The sequence below is a fragment of the Chanodichthys erythropterus genome, chromosome 9 (assembly GCF_024489055.1).
Source record: "Chanodichthys erythropterus isolate Z2021 chromosome 9, ASM2448905v1, whole genome shotgun sequence".
NCBI lineage: Eukaryota > Metazoa > Chordata > Actinopteri > Cypriniformes > Xenocyprididae > Chanodichthys > Chanodichthys erythropterus.
The window spans coordinates 24110505-24120488 of NC_090229.1; positions in this window are offsets into that span (position 1 = coordinate 24110505).

Consider the following 9984-nt stretch of genomic DNA (forward strand, 5'->3'; position numbering starts at 1 on the left):
TAAAATCGATCCTTCACTTTAACCTACAGTGCTTATGAACAGACACGTTTTCTTCTTCAGATCTGAAGAGGATGGAAATTGCTCACTTATACTCAGGGCAAATAACATTTACTTGGCTGGAGTGTTTTAGAGATGTTAATCAGCCCTGCGATGTACTCAGGGTCTAGATGCGCCTTTTAGAGATGGGAATCAGTGCAGGTTTATATACTAGAGTGTTGCCATATTTGGCTGTGGTTATGCAATGCTAGATGTCCCATGAGACAGCAGAGGGCTCTTTTGGGAGAGACTAAGGGAGACAGGGACAGAAACAGGAGAATGACAGCCCACTTAATAATTGCTACGGTTGCCAGGCAGCAGTCTAATGAGTATCCAAACAAATCATGCTTGTTTTTCCATCTAGTTTAAGAGTTTGTAATGTTGTTTCCGTGTATATTTCTTTCTTGAATCTCATCGTCTTTGCTGGACACGCTGCTGTATTTATGCACGGCATTAATTTGTTTCTGTTGGCATTTTAGTAATTGTGTAATACCAGTGACAGGCACAGAGGGCAGTCTTGTCCTATTGTTTCATTGCAAAACCTGGGGAAACCCTGAACTGTCCAAATAATCCTCCTTAATACCCTGCTGCTCCTGCATCCCTGATCTCTGATTGGCCGGGGCTGCTGGGAACGGTCCAGCCACTGCACAGTGGGAGATAAACGATTGGTCGGGCTCACTCACTGGTGGAAAGAGTAAGCGAGCACGCATGAGAACGGGAGAGAGAGGGTTCACAGGGTTTCTCACAAGGGATTCTGTTTAACAAATCCATCTTTTGCAGTCAAATCGCAGATATCTGTTAAAGCATGTAATACGCAGACATAATGTTCTAAATTCTCGACCACTCATGAAGCATGTTCCTTAGATATGCAAATGTGTAGTATGAATACATTCCTGGGCATAATACATCTGCCATGTTGGAATTGTCTTCTGACCCGGATGTTCTTTGACCCATGGCATCATGGGATAGTAAAGTGTCCACTGGTTGCATACAAAATATCTTCTGAATACTACTACTCTTCAGACACCCTTCTCATTTGTCATTCTGATTTATATATATATATATATATATATATATATATATATATATATATATATATATATATATATATATATATATATATATATACTGCCCTCCAAAAGTTTGGAAACACCCTAGAAAAGTGGGGTTTTGGACAATATTAACATTAATCCTTTTTAATTTGTGATAATTCTGCACTGATAAGAGACAACACAAACTATGAAAACATATTTTATTATATAAATAATATATTTTTTATATTTTTCTCGATTCATCAAAATATCCACCATTAGCAGATATCTGACCTAAACTGGATTCTAATTGGTTCATTGTATTCTAAACTTAATTGGCAATCAATTGTTGAAGCTATTAAGGTGTGCTGACCCAAAAATCTTTTACAAACCTGGGCCAAGTTTAAACCAGTAACCAGGCATCACAGCTGGCAAGGGGGCATGTCTGACTTTGACATGTATGTATTGCCATTATTATGTAATCAAAATGAAAATTATTATTGCTGGTCTTCAAAGATAATTTCATGTTACTTTAATCTATTTGCACCAAAAAAAATGATAAGGGTTTATGCTGATATCGTCCAAAACCACACTTTGCCAGGGGTGTTTCCAAACTTTTCGAGGGCAGTGTATATATATTTTCTAATGTTTATCAGAATTTTGTCATTATATAAGTGTGACATAAATACCTGATTTCCATAAGATGAATCCAATATTCCAGTTTCTAGAAAACTGAATCAGACCACTTGCATATGCTTATGCCTATATTAATCAGAATTTTGGCGTGTGTAAAAAATGTATTTGTGAAATCCATTGTAACTCAACTTTAATCTGAAGTAGCAACAGATCTTGGGTGTTGTGACGAACATCCGAGTGAAACGGATTATTGAAAAAGAAAAACCCAATGGTTGTTGATTGGATGGAGGAGGATCTTAATGTGAGCTTACAGTCAATTGTAAGAAAGGGGCGGGGTTTAAGTGAACTAAATGATTGGAGAAGTCCGGCATACATCACCAGTCGTTTTTCATCAGAAGGTCAAGTTATGATATTTATGTAAACAGCTAAAAAATAAAATAATAATAATAAAAACACACATAGGCTATACATTGATGACAATAAGATGCATTTAGAAAACAAAGTGAATTTTTATTTTCATCCTTTTCACTTTAAAGGACATGAATGAGAACTGAAGTGTTTGAATTACTCTAAAGCATTCAGGAATGTTCTGATGTATTGACCTTAATGAGAAAATAATGTTTACGTAAATGTGGCCAGTGATGGGGGAAGGGAGTGTGTGTGAGAGAGAATTCAAAAACACCTTATTTGACCTTGTCAGCTCCAGTCATGGCCCTCCAGGGCGGATGGGTGATGCTCACCTGGAAGATAACGCAGAAAATGCAGATTCGCAGCACTGGGCATGAGAGATGTGTATTTACATGACAGAGGTCTCAAAGTGAACCAACGCACGACTGTCCTGCTGTGAGCTGCACTGGCTCTGCACTTGTGCGTGCTTCTGTGAGCGTGTGTGGTAAAGAGATATATAATAGGCCAGTGGTGTTCACATATCTTCTGCGTTGATCCAGCACACGGATACAGATGAAGAGCGCTTAAAGCGCGCGCTAAAGGCAGAGTGTATTCGTGTGCTGCGCTCTTCCAGCAGTGTGAGTGAGTGAGTGAGTGCGCGCGCGTGCGGTCTCCTCAGTACCGCCCGCTCGAGCGCTTTTCTCTTCCCGACGGTCGCTAATGAACCGTTTTAAGCCCGGATAGCACGGACAGCGGACCGGAGCCGTCAGCCGCCCCTTAATATGACACAGTTGGACGCGGCTGTCTTTACGGGAATCATCTTTTAACGGAGGAGCGGCGGAAGAGGTAGAGTCGCTGTCCATCGCTTGTTTTCGTGCACGCGCTCAGCTGATCTGAGAGCATGTTGTGTTGATAGGTGAGGTTTTGGATGGTTTGGTCAGAAATGCCTTTAAATGTGTTATAATACGGTTGTTTAGTCGGTTATATGTTTACGTTGCTGCTTTGGTTGTAAATGTCATTATGGCTCGTGCTCGTGCGGTCGTCTGCACTATAACCTCCTTATAAATACAGACGGTAGTCCGCATGCTATATTAAATGTGCTGAAAACATTATTCAGGATCTCTCTGCCAGTGAAACACATGGCTGTGGGTAGTTTTGTCCTAAGCCATTTTAGATTGCAGCACTGCTGAAGATCTCACAGTAGCTTGTACTATTAAAGAGATAGCCCACCACTTCTGAGCTCTTCAAACTCCCTCTAGATTCCTGTCAAAATCAGTCACAGTTCTTTATTTTAGTAACACTTTAACATGTTATTATTATTTAAACAACCTAAAAGTGATAGGTGAGGCTGGGGCTAGTTGTCACAGGGGTTATATCTCAGCCAAAAGTCCAATTACACAAATGTGTTTTTTCTTTTAATGTTGGTTTCAAGTTAAAAACCCTTCTTAAATGATTAATATATATATTTTAACTCTACACTTCAAACTAAAATTCAAAATCACAAAATTTTGCTATAGCTGTTGTGTGAACAAATGAGCACGCTAAAATATAACAGAGCCGACTATATAATTAAGGTATATTTTAACTGATTAACTGTGTTTTAATGCTATTGTACTCTATATGGTATACAATTTATTATTTAGAATTCATAAGTGTCCAATATCAAAAAAGTACAGACGTGATATTATAGTAACCATGAAATCAAAATTGACAATTCTTATTTTTTATGCAATATTGCAATATACATGATTTATCTGTGCACATCATTTTTTTTTTTTTTATTCATGTGCCCTCGTAAGCTTTAAATATCAAAATAACTTCCCCTCCTTCTTGCAGCGACATCTCTTCTCTTCTCTGATGACGTGTTTACTGGCGCGAGGGCGGGACAACCTGTCAATCACATGACATCACAGCAATAGCAAACCACAATGATCCAATCAAATCCTGATGGACTAAATAAAGTCCCGCCCTACATATTTTCTTGTTTCTGTTTCGCTTGGATATTTGTCACAATAGGGAAGAAAAGACTATTGCAACTTCCGTTTCATGCTGACTTTAAGTACTTTAATATAGTAGTCGTTCAGTACCATGATAATTATGAAAGCACCATCATCATACACCATGATACTGTAGGAGTACTTTTTTTGTGAAACAGTTTTAATTGTTAGCATCATATCAGTTGATGTCAGATCGATCTCTTTTATCAATGAATATCTGTCTTGGGGAATGCACAAATCAGATGTTAAATCCAATCAGAATTTTCTTTAAGCAGCCAGTTTATTAGTTATGGTTTTTCTATTACTTCTAATTGCTTTATATCAAATACATTTGGTCTAGTCTCCAAAACAATGCCATTTCAAGTCATTACAATCATCCATGTGCTTTTTAATTATTAATACAGTCTATAATAACATTGTGTAACGCTGGTATAATATATCTTCCTGTAGTGTGATGTGACTTTATCTGTTAGCCTGCATCATTGTATGTGGAAGGTATAGATTAAAGTAAGAATATACTGCTTTAAGGAAAAGATACACATAGTACAGATAGTATTGTTTTGTGGTCTTTAACTATTTAGTAAGGTAATTGCCATTAAGCAGGTGTTTTTTTTTTCTGTACAAATTGACATATAGTACATTAATTCCAAGAACAAAAATGCACTGTGGTATTATATTTCTTACTCAGGGGCTCAATGATGATATAGTATTGCATTCTCAGTAATTTTTCATATCTTGGATCTTGCCTTGTGGAAGTGAACCTGTAGCCTAACCTTCATGCAAACTTCAGGGCATTAGCAGTAGTATTTAGGTAAAGCTTTTATGGAATAGGCTGTCTATTATCATACAACACCTAGAATGCTGATATGTATGCTAATAGTGATGCTTTTAATTTTAAATTCCAGTGTTTATGATTTAGTTTGTATTAGAAAGATGAATATGGTAATGCTGTGCTGTGGTAAGGCACTTTACACTGTATAAACAGTCTCAATGACGTGAAATGTGTTCTCTCAGAGCTCATAGAATATTAAGATGAATATAACACCCTTCACACACACCCTCAGCTTCAACTTTCCCAGCATTCTCTGTCTACAAACCCCCACCTTTTGTTTTATTAGTAAAAATTTGTTAGGTCCATTTGATTTGAGCATTGCACATAGAAGCTATGGTATTGCCATTTTTGCAGATGAAATATGTGATGTTGTGCGCCACTAATGATGCATTTTTTAAACAGCAATTTGAGTGTCCTTTTGAAGGCCAATTACACACTTTTTATGTCTCTTTCACAATTGTTTGCAAGAAACATATTTTAACTATTACAAATATTTAATTATATTACAGCGGATGTTTTACTAATGCTCAAAAGTGCAAAATGGACTGGAATTTATCCTTGTCTGCTGTCTTTTACGTCACAGCTCAGGACTAGAGAAGGGTCTAGGACTGCACATTCTCATCAGCCATTCAGCTAACAGTAGCATTCTCCAGGTACTATAGAGTGTACAACAGTCGAGTTCTGGAAATAAAAATCCCATTTATATTCTCCATATGGGAATAGATTTTTAACGATAACTTATAAACCTTTAAAGACAGACCTACTGTGAGCTATGAGGTTATTATTCAATGGTATATGCTTTTGTTGAAGCCATCAGCCCACATTGTTTCAACTTATTTGTAATTGTGTTTAACAGTGTAATAAAAAAAAAATTACATTATCCATGATTCTGTAAAGAACTTTCCAACCATTGAATCAAAACAAGCAAATTGCACCAAACAAACTCTATTGCACCTGTCCACTTCCATGAAGCACTGCAACACTCTCAAACGCTCTCAAATATTTGTATGTATGTATATTTTGCAATAAACCTAAAATATATTGATTCTGTATATTTTTAATCAACATGTTTAAATCAATAGTTTTATATTTTTCCATCGTTTTTTATCCGTTTGTCATTTGCAATGCTTTGTCTTTTTGTCGAAATTACAAGTAATTCAAATCATTCAAAGTTTGTAATGTTGTGATCTGCCTGTTTTGGTTCATGGCTTATTACAGAGCCAAAAAAATTGGATATTGTGGCCACAAATTAAGAATTTACTCGCATGATGTATTAATTTGTAACCATGTTTTATTAAAGGTACACTATGTAACTTTTCGCCCTCTAGCAGTTAAAGCTAGAACACAGCACTACAACAACCATAATGAAATGAAAATATGTAAATAATGAATTTATAATAATAAATAATGCTTTACAATGAACTCTGTTAGAGAGCTACATATGGCCATTTATCTGTTCAATAAACTACCTTACCTGTTGAGTAATAGAAACGCCATCTCTACATCGCTTTTACAACATTTATATCCCTCAGTTCTCACCATCTCTGAAAAAAGCCAAGCCAGTCTTGATTCTCATTTTATTACGAGCTCTGTCGCATTCCCTTTTTGCATGCAGAAGCTCCTCTGTTCTGCATTTTTCTAAAACAAGTGATTCCCCAGAGGTTCGAGATTTAGTGTGCTTCATGTCAACCTTTCTCACTCGTTGTGACAACTAACCTATGCCACTCGCACATAGGGCTGCACGATTTATTGCGATTAAATCGCACGCGATTTGGCAAAGGTTGCGATTATTTTATGCGCAGCTTGTCAGAGCTGTACGGCTCTGTGATCAGTAGTAAATGCTTCTCCATCTGAAAGCCAGAGGGCGCTCTCACGGAGAAACTGCAAATATGCCCTGCCGCAGAAGATAACGTGTCATATCGCTGTAGCTGAATAAATAGAAGATTTAGATGCTTTGATTGATTAAACATGACTAATAACACACGACTGCCTTATTCTGTGTAAGAAGACATATCATCTCACAGAAGGATGCTCAACTGTCGTTATGAAGTGAGTTTGGAGTAAAAACATTATTAAATGTTGTCTTTTGTTGTACAAGATTTTAATAAATGCTTCTCATGTCTGGAAAGATGTTAGACGCTTGTTGCTTTTTCAAATGTACATTATAACTTCATTGACAAGCTGCGCATAACAAAAAACACGCAGCCTTTGCGATTTCATAATCGCACCAAGAATCGTGTTTAAGCGGTAATCGCGTTTCAGTTCAGTGTTATTTTTCATATCATGCGCTAAATCGTGCAGCCCTACTCGTACATGTGTCAAAGTAGCCAGAGCAACTTTTCTCTATATACGGATATGACGAGACATGCATGGACGAGTGACGCATGTATGCAGTTTTGCACGAAAAACATCCCGCTCGGTCTTACCAAAGTGAATCAGGGTAAGACAAAAACACATTTTGGAAGAAGAATTGATGGTTACAACAAAAAAGTTACATAGTGCACCATTAATTCATTTTCATTAATGTACTAATTTAATTTCCTCCCTTTAATTTAGGTAAACCATAGACACAATATCTTGCTTTTTTCCTGCATGTCATACATGGGATTCTGTAGCTTATAATGCCTTAAAAAGCACATTTTCATAGTCCCTATGGGAAAATTAATGGAAAAAAAGTACTTCTGCAACCTCTTAAAAAGTAGACGGGCACTGTTGCACTCTATTATAGACCTTTTTGGTCCTTTTAATAGTAGTTAGTGTATGAAGGAGATAGGATGAATGGTTTGAATATTAAGTCACATAAACTGTGCTCCTGATGCTTCAGATGCTTTTTGTACTAATTAGGTTCTGGATCTATCACAGTTTATTCAGGTTTCATGAAGCAGACAGTGTGTGAAAAAAATGGTTTTAAATACCATCAGATTAATTGTTACAATAGCAGAACAAGAGCCTTGTACAAGACTAAAGAACCTTAAACCTCAACTCAAAGAACCATTTCAGCATAAAAAGGCTTCATTAGGTAGATATGATTTTAAATTGAACTAATAATATCATTAAAGAACCTCAATTTTTTAGACTGCGCTGTAATATCTGGATCTGGTGATGCTTAGTGCCCTGCTGGCAGTACAGGGCACGTGTCTTTCTCTCTCTTTCTCTCTCTCTGCCTCATTCCCTCCATCCCTGCCTTACTTATATGAACAGCGGCAGTCATGTCCAGATTACATAACTGGCATCCCCCTCCCTTGTTCGTGCAGTCCAGTAGATGGAAATGCTCAGCGGGGATCTCATTATGGTGTTCTTCACCAGGGGTTAAAGTGCATTATGATCATACATGTCCTTTCTGGGACTGTATGCCCATCATATGAATCTCATCAGGCAGGTGCTTGTCACTACGCATCCATCGTTCTTTCGCTCTGCATGAAATGCTGTGTTTTTGGGATTATATTAGATTCTTCTACAGCGAAGAGGATTTAGATTTACTAGTGTCCACTCTGTATGTGTGCTGAGCTGTGATATTTGTGACAGACAGCAGTCAGTTTGCAGTTGCTGGGGAAATGGACATGCTTTTGAATTATGAAGTATGTGTGTGCATGTGAGTGGAGGACAAGGTAAAAGGAAGAAAGCACAGAGAGAAAGAAAGATGGAGAACCAGAGAGGAAGAGAAAGAAGGTGGAGCGAAGGAGAGCGTGTTAACCAAGAGAAGACAGATGCCAGTCAGTGGCTGGTGTTTGCATACAAATGAATTTAGAATATAATAGAGGAGGCTATATTTATGTGTATGGACAGATGTTTTAGTGTGTAGGTGTGTTTGTGTGTTCACACTTAAAGGAGTAGTTTACCCGAAAATGAAATGAAAATGACAATTCATGTTGTTCCAAACATCTATGTTTTTTTTTCTTGTGAAACACAAAAAGAGACATTTTGAATAATGTGCTAGTCACTCTTTTTAATGCAAATACAATGAATGAGGACTAAAGGCCCGTTCACACAAAGTATAAGTATAAAGATAATCGTTCTGTTTATTGTAAGTACACACATCAGTTATGTCTTCTGTCGCTTTAAATGCTCAAGCTCTTTAGAGGGTCGATTCCAGTGAAATCTTTCCTTCAGGGGCGTTTCCTCTGAGGAGGCAAGGGAGGCAGTGCCATATTAAAAATAATCCATATTACAAAAATAAAACAATGCAAATATTACAGAATGTGACATTAAAAAGAGTATAAATCAATTATTTGTGCTGTTTTTTGCAATTTGTTTATTTGTTCTTATTTTATTACTGACTTATGTATTTATTTTTTAAATAATTTGCATTGAAGAAAAGTAGATTCTTGTCTATGCTGTCAATTATAATTCTTAGAAAGAAAATCGCAATCTGCAAAAATCGGTATTGGCAGGTCACACAAACAAAAAATCAGAAATCTGAATTGGCCAAGAAAATTTCTGTCATTAATTACTCACCCTCATGTTGTTCCACAACTGTAAGACCTTCATTCATCTTCAGAACACAAATAAAGATATTTTTCATAAATTCGATGGCTCAGTGAGGCCTCCATTGCCAGCAAGACAATTAACATTTTCAGTGCCCAGAAAGCTACTAAAAACATATTTAAAATGGTTCATGTGACTACAGTGGTTCAACCTTAATGTTATGAAGCGACGAGAACACCTTTTGTGCACCGAAAAAACTAAATAAGGACTTTATTCAACAATATCTAGTGATGGGCAATTTCAAAACACTGCTTCATAAAGATTCGAAGATTACGAATCTTTTGTTTCGAACTTTGTTTGTGACTTTGGCAGTTTGATACATGCTCCGAACTACTGATTCGAAACAAAAGATTTGTAAAGCTTAGAAGCTTCATGAAGCAGTGTTTTGAAATCGGCCATCACTAGATATTGTTGAATAAAGTCGTTATTTTATTTATTTTTTTGAACAAAGGTCTTACAGGTGTGAAACAACATGAGGGTGAGTAACTAATGATAGAATTTTCATTTTTGGGTGAACTAACCCTTTAAGTGTAACTGGAACATGAATTTACATTTGATTTATTTAAAAAAAAACAAAAAA